The sequence below is a fragment of the Malus sylvestris genome, chromosome 14 (assembly GCF_916048215.2).
Source record: "Malus sylvestris chromosome 14, drMalSylv7.2, whole genome shotgun sequence".
Lineage (NCBI taxonomy): Eukaryota > Viridiplantae > Streptophyta > Magnoliopsida > Rosales > Rosaceae > Malus > Malus sylvestris.
In genome coordinates, this window is record NC_062273.1 from 1,753,236 (window position 1) to 1,764,823 (window position 11,588).

An 11,588-nucleotide genomic window follows, 5' to 3' on the forward strand; every position below is an offset into this window, starting at 1 on the left:
AAATCACCGTTCAATCTATTTATTTTCACATTCGCCTCGCTGTGAAGTTTTGAAAATTAAGGTGAGACTTTCTGTTAAGATTCTTGAGTATAGAACCCCATTTGACAATGTTCTGGGCCTCACTACTATACACTTCACTTATTTTTTTAGTTTTTGGCTTAAATATTCTGCTAAACATACATTTGTTGTTCAATAAACTATAAAATTGCTTCCAAATTCCTTAAAAAGTTTAACTTAATGCTCAGGAAAAATATTTTGCTAAAATAAAAAATTTGCATTGTTGTAAAAAAACATGGGTGTTAGGTGGGCTCGAAGCATGCAAAATGAGACGGACTCAGCTTACGCATAATGAGGTGAAATGTGGCACACAAAACAAGGTGGGTTCCGTTCACAGAAAATGGGACGGGCTTCTAGCATAGAAAACGGGGCGGGCTTTGCGCACGAAAAACGATGCGGGATATGTTGCACATAAAACGAGGCTGGCTCCATGCACGCCAAAACGAGGCGGGCTCTGTGCTTGCAAAAAGAGGTGGAATTCTGACACGTAAAATGATGCAAACACCTCATGTGCAGATCGAAACCAACCTAGGTACATAAGTGAAGCTGACTCGGGGCACACAAAATGAGACGAACTCCCGGGTGCTCAAAAAATGAGTCGAGCTCCATGCACGAAAAAATATATTTTGAAGAACATGATTATGATATTTTGTCGTAGTGGTAAGAGAAATAAAATAAAAATTGTACAAAAATGATGCAAATTCTTTGGGTGCCAGAAAGTCACGCGTTACTTTATGGCACCCCAATAATTTAAATCATTTTTGTTCATTTTTCTTTTATTTCTATTACCATTACAACAAACTTTCGTGTTCATGTTCTTCAAAATATATTTTCCATGCAAAATCTATTATAATTCGTATTTAAACTGGTAATCAACGGTTTTAAACCTAAATTTAAAGATATTTGACATTTTATTTTTTGTTAATTTTTCTCTTATCTAAATCTAAACTTCATATTAATAGAACTCTCTTTGTCAACCAAAAAAGGGTGAAAGACTATTTAACAAAATTTCACTATTTTTTGTTTAAACCGCTCCTACATGTGATTTTAACATCTCTATCTTTTTCACTTATTTTTTTTACTTTTCGGCTTAAATATTTTACTAAATATACACTTGTTACTCAGTAAATCGTTAATCCGCTTCCAAATGCATTATAGAGATTTCCTTAATGCTCAAAGGAAAATATTTCGTAGAAAATAAAAAATTTACATTTTTGACATAAAAACGTGGATTAACAGTCACGGTTTTTAGTCGGTTTTGCAAATTCGTACATAAATCCCCTTTCAATCTATTTATTTTCACCTTCGTCTCACTGTGAAGTTTTGAAAATTAAGGTGAGCCTTTCCGTTGAGATTCTTGAGTGTAGAACCCCATTTGACAATGTTCTGGGCCTCACTACTATATTTTTCACTTATTTTTTAGTTTTCGGCTTAAATATTCTACGGCTAAATTGCGAAAATGGTTCCTGAGATTTATATAACACATCACTTTGGTCCTTGAGATTTCAAATCAATAGAAGTGGTCCCTGAGATTGTCCACCATCCATCATTTTCGTCATTCCGTTAAAAACTCCGTTAAGTATCCTGGAGCTCTTGGCCGGAAGTTTGGGCAATTTTCAAAACTTCGTAACTCAATCGTTTCTTAACCAAATTTGACTCATAATATATCAAAATGAAGATAGGAAAGTGTAGAATAATATTATATCTATTTGGAAGCCCAATGGTTGCCGGAGATGGCCGGAAAATAGGATCAAAGTTTACTGGTCCGAGGGAAAACTGGAAAACTCGCCGGAAACTGGGTAAACTTTAAACGTTCATAACTTCTTCAATACTCAACGAAATCAAGTGATTTAAAAATAAAAATCATACTTCTCGATGAGAAGAAGAGAATGGTACCTTTTTTAATGATAAATCGCCATGGTTTGGCAAAAAAATGGCTCGAAAGTGGCTAACTCAAGACCAAGACAGCCACTTTCGAGCCGTTGTCCGGCCAAACCACGGAGATTTAGCCATCTAAAAAGATACCATTCTCTTCATCTTGTCGAGAAGTATGATTTTTGTTTTTGAATCACTTGATTTAGTTGAGTATTGAAGAAGTTATGAACATTTAAAGTTTACCCAGCTTCCGGCAAGTTTTCCAGTTTTCCCTCGGACCAGTCAACTTTGAGGCTATTTTCTAGCCATCTCCGGAAACCACTAGGCTTCCAAATATATATAATCTTATTCTAGACTTTCCTATCTTCATTTTGATATATTATGGGTCAAATTTGGTTAAGAAACGATTAAGTTACGAAGCTTTGAAAATTGCCCAAACTTCTGGTCAAAAGCTCCGGGACACTTAATGGAGTTTTTAACGGAAGGACGAAAATGATGGATGGCGGACAATCTCAGGGACCAAAGTGATGTTTTATACAAATCTCATGGACCATTTTCGCGATTTAGCCAATATTCTACTATATGTACATTTGTTGCTCAATAAACCATAAAACTGCTTCCAAATTCCTTAAAAAGTTCAACTTAATGCTCAAGAAAAATATTTTGCTAAAATAAAAAATTTGCATTGCTGTAAAAAAAACATGGGTGTTAGGTAGGCTCGACGCACGCAAAACAAGATGAATTGTGCCATGCAAAACAAGGTGAGCTCTGCTCATTAAAAACGGAGCGGGCTTTTGGCATGCAAAACGAGGAGAGCTCTGCGAACGAAAAACGAGGCGAGATACGTCGTACATAAAATGAGGCTGGCTCCGTGCACGCCAAAGTTAGGCGAGCTTTATGCTTGCAAAAAAAGGCGGGGTTCTGGCACGCAAAACGATGTGGACATCTCATGTGCAGAATGAGGCCAACCAAGGCACACAAGAAGAGGCAGACTCGGTGCACGCAGAACGAGGTGAACTCCTGAGTGCTTAGAAAACGAGTCAAGCTCTACGCACTAAAAAATATATTTTGAAGAATATGAATATGATATTTTGTTGTAATGGTAAGAGAAATAAAAGAAAAATTAACAAAATTATATAAGAGTGATGCCTTTCTGGTTGCCACAAAGTCATCCATGACTTGGCACCCCAAGAATTAAAACAAATGACTTTCTGGCACGCAAAATTTGAATAATTGATCAATGTAAAACAAACAATAGTATGGATCGAAGAGGAAATGGACTGTTGGAAGACAAAACGACGCAACGAAAATTTGCAGATTTGGCGTCCTAGCTTCGACTTGGGGTCGTGATACCTTTTCAAAAAGAAAACAACGCCGCTAGTCCAATAGGCCGCTTTTCCATGACGTACAATGGATTTTGGTCAACCGGGGCGTTTCATCCTCCAAAATGCAGTTTTAATTTCGTAATAAAAATTTGGGCTTTTTGTTTGTCGTCCGAATTTATGTAATAGTCCTTTGAGTTGTCCCAACATATGTATTATGTTTATTTAATCCATTTGGTTGTTCGTTTATGAGCATCAGAGATATCAATTAAACAAAACAACCTTTGGGTTTTCAACCAAAATCTAGCAAATTCTAGAAATCCTGTTCTTCGAGGGCTTACGTTCGTATCCCACTTGCTTCATGTTGCGTCATTGATATTGTGTGAGCTCCACTTGTGCTTTTATTTGGATATAGTTAGTAAATACATGAGTAATCCGTAATCAAGAAACAAATTCCTTTTTTTGCTAGTGGGATGCCCTTACTAACCCGAGGGGCTTAGAGTGTGCTTAAAGTGACTTCACAAGAGTGATGAATAGATTTCAAACACTATGCCTCACTTGACCAAGGCTCCATCTCCCATCAATCACCTTAATCCCCTACTTAGTTACAAGCCTACGTTACCAGGCTATGCGGAAACAAATTCCTTTGATTTTGTAATAAAGTAAACATGCTGTAAAACAATTTGAATCCTAAATACATCCTGATCGTAAATTAACCCACTTTTCTTCACCATTTGGCCAAATTCGAACAACTTAGGCCATCTCTAACAAAAAACTGGCCAAAACGCTCGTTTTAGCCCTCTGGCCCTTCAAGAAATTAATATTTTAATGAACAATGCAGGGCCATATTCCTTACCATCTCCAACCGAGGGCTCAAGAGTCATAGGGCTCGTTTTAGCCCTGTCACAAAAAACCGTTTCCAACCGAGGCCCAAAGGGCTATGGTATGGAATGTGAAGAATTGAAATAAAATGAGATAAGATAGTATGGAATAATGAAAATATGTGAAAAATGGTGTAGGAAAAATTAGAAATTTAAAAAAAAAAAAAAGGTTGTTGGGCATAAAAACAAAAAATGGGTTGGGACCATAAAAAAAACTAAACCCTAAACACTAAAGTGGGATGGGCAATGGAAAAGAAAAAAAAATTGAAATTGGGCTAGCCAGCCGGCTGGCTGGCTGGCTGAAAGTGGTCACTGGTTGGCCCTTTGGCCCTTTCAGATTATGTGGGGCCCACAAGCCCTCTAGCCTAGCCCTCGGTTGGAAACGGTTTTCAGGCGTTTTTCGGCCCTCTGGCCCTTTGGACCCTTTAGTTGGAGATGACCTTAAGTCAAGCTACAAAGTTGGAGAAAATGAAAGTACAAGCGATTTTAGACGAGAAAATGGATAAACTCAAGACATCAGAAGGTAGAGGTGAATGTTCTGTATCATTTGAACTATAACGAGGACTTGCTACAAAGTTGGTAGTATTAGAAGTATAACATAATTTAGTTCATTGATTCGAAGCTTCCTTTTATTTGAATTCAACCAAAAGCTTTACAAGAGCTTTGTTTTATTTAACGTATGTATAACATAATTTAGGAAGCTCTGCCGGGCGGCTGCATTCGATCATGTATATGGCATAGGGGACGACGGCCGCGACAAGGAGGAGGAGAAGGAGGAGTACCTTTTGCATCTTGCAAGGCAGTGGTTATACTGCTCGTCACATCTATTCCTACACGTAGTTACTGGTGATTTGCTCTCGTCGACGGAACACAGCTGAATGCAGTAAGTCATGTTGTTGTCGCAGTGTCTGCGACATCCTTTTGCATGCGCTGCGGTCCACGCTAGCACGAGCAAAAATGTCACAAGGACAAGTACAGGAAGCACACTCGACTTCATTGGGATTTCAAGGGAATGTGAATCTGTGATGGTGCATTTGACACTCAGTGACGCATGTTTATATACCAAAAAAGTTGTCACAACTATTGAGTGATTGCTAGCCAAAAGCAGTTTTTGTGGGAACAGTTGCAACACATTCCGGTAGCGTGGTGGTAAGTTATTTCTAATAGGGTTTTTATTATAAATGATTCTGAAATTGATCCTCATAATCAAGATGGTACCTGAAATTGAAAATCAATCAATGTAATCCCTGAAAATAGGTGTTGCAAATCAATGTTGTCATTCCGTCACAATTCTGTTAAAAATTTCGTTAAGTGCTGATGTGACATATAAATGGGTCCCACAAGATTTATGATTTTTATCACAAATTGTCCCTGAAATTGACCCACACCATCGAGATGGTCTCTGAAATTAAAAAGCGATCAATATAATTCTTGAAAATAGGTGTTGCAAATGAATATGATCCTTTTGCCACAATTCTGTAAAAAAAAAATTATGTGTTGATATGAGTTTAATAATTAATTAAAAAAGTTGTCTAAATACCTTTTTTCACAATGAATTTTTTTTTTCTTATAGTAGGCTTTACTCCGAAAAGAGATTCCTTCCATAAATTCTCAAAGGCACAAGGCTTAACCAAGGTCTTAAAATGGGTTGGAAATAGTTTTCAACCAACAATAGACGCACCTCAGTTATAACCTCATTATCTTAAAGCAGACATCGTCGTTCTTTGCATCACAAGACCACCAGGGAAGCACCGAACAAGCTCTCCAAGATTAAGGTTGTTCGGATGTTGATCAAATGTTAGCAGTGATGTCCTAGAAGTCGATGACAATCGGCTAAGTCGTCACCAAAGGTGATCTCGATCTATGTTCAATTCGGTGAAGGATGTCGAAGTGTGTAAAGATGGGGGTATTGAGATTTTTTTTTTTAAAGAATAGACAGTGAAGGAGGTAGAGGAATGTGGATTGGGATAAGAGGTGATTGCAGGACTGGGTTTTTGGGTTGACTACTTTTTTAGAGTGATGTTAGACCCACCCCATTGTCCTATTTTCCCACCTACCTTATTATCCTACCCACCATAAAAAATTAAAAACTTAACATTTTATTTACCCACCCACTGTTATTCCTAAAATAACATTTAAACACCACACCTCCAAGAATTAACTTTGCACCAAAATCAAGATTGCAAATCTTTGAACAAACTCATAAATTAACTTATCTTGTGAAAAATTAAAAAGGGTGAAAATTTACAACCTTGAGAGCCACATAGTCATTGGTTTTGTTGGAGTCAGATGCGAATACAACCAATCTTGTTTTATTCAAAATTGATTAATTCCAAAATTAATTCGAATACAAAATTGATAGTGGAAGCAAATAGAAATCATAAATAGACAAAGAGGTTAAAAAGGGATATTGGATGAGGAGAGGTTCCGCTCTTTTAATGATGCAATTTGGATTGTAGGTGACATAAGATTTGGGTTGGGGAAGAGAGAGGAAGGTCGAAAGAGAGGGAGAGATTCGAATGATTTGAGACCGGTTTCCGAGATAGAGAGACGGGAAGAAACAATGTAATAGTTGTTGGAGAAGCCGACAAGAGAGAGTGTGGAGAAGGGAGAGGAGGCGGGGGAGATAAACATGTAGGGATTTATAAGCCTTTTCCTAAAATGATATACATGTCTTTGAAATTTTTATTAAAATGTGGGTGGAAAAATAGGACAATGGGATGGGTTTAGTAGCTCTCCTTTTTATTAACTATTAAATTATTAAACCTATTTTAATTTTTTTTTAATTTAATTAGACTTGTGTGACCCACTTATGTGTTACATCAGCACATAATAAAAAATTTGACAGAATTGTGACGGAATGACTACATTGATTTGTACTTATGGAATTACATGGATCGATTTTCAATTTCAGGACCATTTTGAAGTCGCGGGTCAATTTCAAGGACTATTTGTGAGAAAAAAATGACTTATGAGGCCCATTTATGTGTCACATCAGCACTGAACATAATTTTTAACAGAATTATGACGAAATGACCACATTGATTTGCGACACTTATTTTCAAGGACTCCATTGATTGATTTTTAATTTTAGAAACCATCTTGATGGTAAGGGTCAATTTTAAGGACTATTTGTGATAAAAACCCTTTCTAATATATCATTTTATATGTCAAAAAAGATTTTGTAACGAGCAATGATTTTTGCACTCTCATTTTGTCCTTCTGTATTCCTCTGGTCGTTTTAGTCTCTGTTGAACATTGATTCATTAAATCATGTGACTAGAAACAAGGGCAGGAGTGAAAAAGGATAGAGAGTGCAGAAAAGTCATTTCCCTGTTGTAAGTAATCTTCTTGTGAGTTGATCGTATATAAGTTATAACTTAAACGTATGATTGTAAAATGTAATTATAGTTCACCTTTGTGCACACATCTAACTTCAACCAGTAGGGATCATATTAGGCCACAAACTCGAGGTTAGGGTTTTGGACATACACACACAGTGACGGAGCTAGGAATTTGTCGTAACAGGGGAATGATAAAAGATTTCCCTAAATAGAAACTCTGCGAGGCATATCATCAAACAATTATTCACTATTTGCGTCGTCCATTTCTTCGTTCAACATCCGTGGAACACAAAATTATAACATCTCTATCTCCTTCCTCCTTGTTTTCATCCGAGGGCATCTTTGCTCCCTCTCCATCCCGTACCGTCCTGTCCCATTCCGTTCCGTTCCGTCCTGTCCCGTTTGCATACCAAACGATACCTTAAAGAACCTAGTAAGTTATCCAATCCAAATCACGGCGGTTCCATATTTTACACCAAAACTGGATATCGTGGTCTGTTAAAATGCAAGCTTTCCCTGGAATCTTTGGCTTTTCAGCAATAAATTGACAAACAAAATACAACTCCAATCCCTCACTAACTGCTGACAAAGAAAGAAAGAAAGAAACTGGTTTAAGGTGATGTATTAAGGCGACAAGCGTCTGAGGCAATCGATCAATATATCTGTGTGTTCAGGCTTCCCAACAGATATGCGAACATAACCCTTCAACTCTTTGTTGTTGTAGTGACGAATCATCACCCCCATTTTCGCGAGGTCCTCCTGTATCAAACAAAATTGAAACCTTGAACGATATAGAATGTTCAAAACAGGGATGGATTTACGTGACTTAAACGTGTACATTATTTAAGTTTCAGCGGTGAATAGCAGGTTGAAAATTATGAATTGGTTGGATTGCATAAATTGGGTGCAGAACTACAAATTTAGTATGATGACACAACGCTACATTGAGGAAAAGATGAAAAATTACCTTCAGCTTCTTAGGATCCATTCCCGATGTAACCTCACAGAGAATGAAATTGGAATAGCTTGGATACGGGTTGAGAAACTGGAGCTGCTTTAGGAGGTTAAAAAGACGTTCCCTCTCTCGTAGCAAAGCTTCTTTCACCGTCTGGTATATGTAGTAACCGATGTTAGAAATACATTTCAAATGTTAAAAGTTACAGGAGGCATAGCGGGAAACTGAAGAATCCTAACCTCAAGATAGGTGGGATTCTGCAATGCTGCACAAGCAGAAACTTCAGCAGTAACAGACACATTATATGGTTGCTTAGCTCTCCACAGATATTCAATTATGCTCAGCGGAAATGCTCCATATCCTACACGGAGTCCAGCTAAGCCTGCACCATTTGCGCATTGCCAAAGAATCAAACCATTTACATAAAAGTTGAAACCAGAAGCGTTAAATTGACAAACAAAAGAGAACCAAAGTTTGTATAACGAAAATCTTGTTACTGGAAATTCATTAAGAAAGTCAATAGTACAAAAGCAGAAGTATAGTTTTTATTGCCAAAACCATGACACCAGAAATTATTTGATCGATAGATTTCATTATTCAATAGTTACCCTAACTGAATTATTCACAAGTAATGACTTATCAAAACAAAACAAGAAGTTTAAGAATACCAGCTCGTTTGCTAAATGTTCGCAGAACAATTAAATTCTCGTGCTTTTTCACCCACTGCATCCTCGATTCGAGTCCTGAAAACTCAATATATGCTTCATCCAGCACGACCAATATAGGAAGCTCAAGGATTTTCAGGAGAATCTCATCACTTATTATACTGTCATCAAATAAGTAGAACGTGAAAATACAATATCTTAGAGTGACACCCAGATTCTAGAAACCATACATGTTATGATAAGAGAAGTATGTGGAGTCATTATGTCAGAATAAACCATCTCCAATCTTCATTGTGATAAAAAAAAATAAGAAACCAGAAGCATTTGTATCAAGATGTTCATAACCGAAGATGCAATTCTACTCAAAAACCTTTTTTTTTTCTTTTTCTGGTCTTCTATTTCTGTGACACAGCTCATCATGCTAACCTTAAATCCATGTCTACCAAAAGTGCCACGTCAACTGCTTACTTGATAACTTCTCAGCAGGATAGCTGGAAATACTATCCAATCCTTTACTTTTTGCTTACATGTTCCCTAGTAGCACCAGTAGTTTTAGGGACCAGTACGCAACTTGTATTAAAAGAATAAGTTGAGTTAAGCAGCTAAGTTGGTTTCTCAAGCTTGGAATGAATCAAATACTATAAAAAACCAGATCCCGAGTTAGGGAGAAGATAGATCATATATCAATGGATAATCAGTTTTAACAATAATTTTGTTCTGGTGAGTACCCTAAACCGCTTATTAATAGACTGTATTACTTAAAACACAAAAGGGCCCTAATATCAATCTTATAGCACGTGTATATCAAACATACGTACGGAAAGAGACAATTTTCAGTTACCTCCCATCTGGATTGTTGGTAGAAGTTAGGAATATGCATTTTGGTTTTTCCTATAAAACAACATCTGAAATGACTTCTACATCCAAGCTAAAATCCAACTTCCTTGGCACTGCACAGGTCTGCCAAAACACGTAGTTTTATACACACATAATGTACATCGAAGTATAACAGCTGAGGTCTTTTGTCTTTGAGGAGAGGGCAGATAAGTAGAAAGAGTTTCATATATGAAATAATAAACTTTTTTGGAATATTCAACAGAAAATTAAGCAGGAAGTTAACTTTACCTTTGATGACAGAAGCAGCGTTTACTGCGGCATCAAATTCATACATAGTGAACGTCGGTGGGCAATCAACAATCTTGTCGCCAGGATCAAGTACACATCTTCAGCAATATTTTAATGATGGACAAATTAAATAGAAGATCAGAGACTGATAGAGAAAAAAAAGAGCATAAAGAATAGCATTTTTTGGAATCTTATACAAACATAATATTCAGTTCTGACCTCATAATCAAATCGATGAGCTCACCAGCACCACATCCGACAAGAATATAATCAGATTCAAGGCCCGAATCCTTTGCAAGGGCAGCACGTAATCGACGGCTTTCAGGGTCGGGATAGATATATGGGAATTTCAATGCACCCAAAGCTTCAAAAACCTACGAACAATATGAAATTACAGTAAGGACATAAAGCGGTAAAAAAATCTCGGTATAATGGTGTCACTTGGAACAAAATGAAACCAAGCGAGTATCAAAATTGTTTTGCTACAAAACCAAGCAAGATGGCAAATGTGACTTACCTCCGGAGGAGGACCATAAGGGTTTTCATTTGCATCTAGCTTGATGATGTCCTCAGGCTTCCTTCCAAGTCTAGTTGACAAAACCTGTAGCAAAAGAAACTTATCTGTTGGTTTCTAATAGAAATGTTTAATAAAACAATGGAACACATCGAAGATAAACGATTAACAATCAACTGAGAGATATCAAATTCGACCTTAAATAAAAAATTACAGTGAAGTACACACAGCAACCCCAATTACAAGAAACAAAAAGAAAGTATAGATAAACCATTTCTTTAACAGAATCCATCATCCTCACCTGGACACCCGGACAGCCTCTCATCCCGGGTAAAGACCTAATCTTTACAAGTTCAAATAACAATTAAGATGAATCGAGATCAATTTTGTCATTCAAGGTTCAGTAAGAACAAGCTGCTCCAGCTCAATTTTGTCAACACTAGAACTATAATTCATCATACATTCACGATGCTAGTACGAAAATATCGGTTCACAGATAATTAAAATTCTCAACCTCCTCATTGAAATGCATTGTAAAGCTAACTAAACCCACATTAACAAAAATAAATTTAGCAAATTAGTGATAACTAGCTAACTTCATACCGATTAGACCAAGAAAAATCAAATCTTTTGGATTCCAAATACCTCAAATGGCAAAATGGGCTGATAAGGAGACAAGTTCCTCAAATGGGGTCGAATGAATGAGTCCCCAGTCAAACGCTGTTGACCGTCATTGACTGGTTTATGCTGCACAGGGATTGTGGACGCCATACCCACCACCCTCACCCTCTTTCTATTCCCTTCAATTCTTCAACAGCTGGGTCCGGGGGGGGGGGGGGGGGGGGCGGTT

The 11,588-nt window shown here is 37.2% G+C and overlaps 1 pseudogene; it reads right to left on the bottom strand.

The window, feature by feature from the left end:
• Positions 1–7,917: 7,917 nt before the first annotated feature.
• LOC126599911 (histidinol-phosphate aminotransferase, chloroplastic-like) lies at positions 7,918–11,524 on the bottom strand (annotated as a pseudogene).
• Positions 11,525–11,588: the final 64 nt, after the last annotated feature.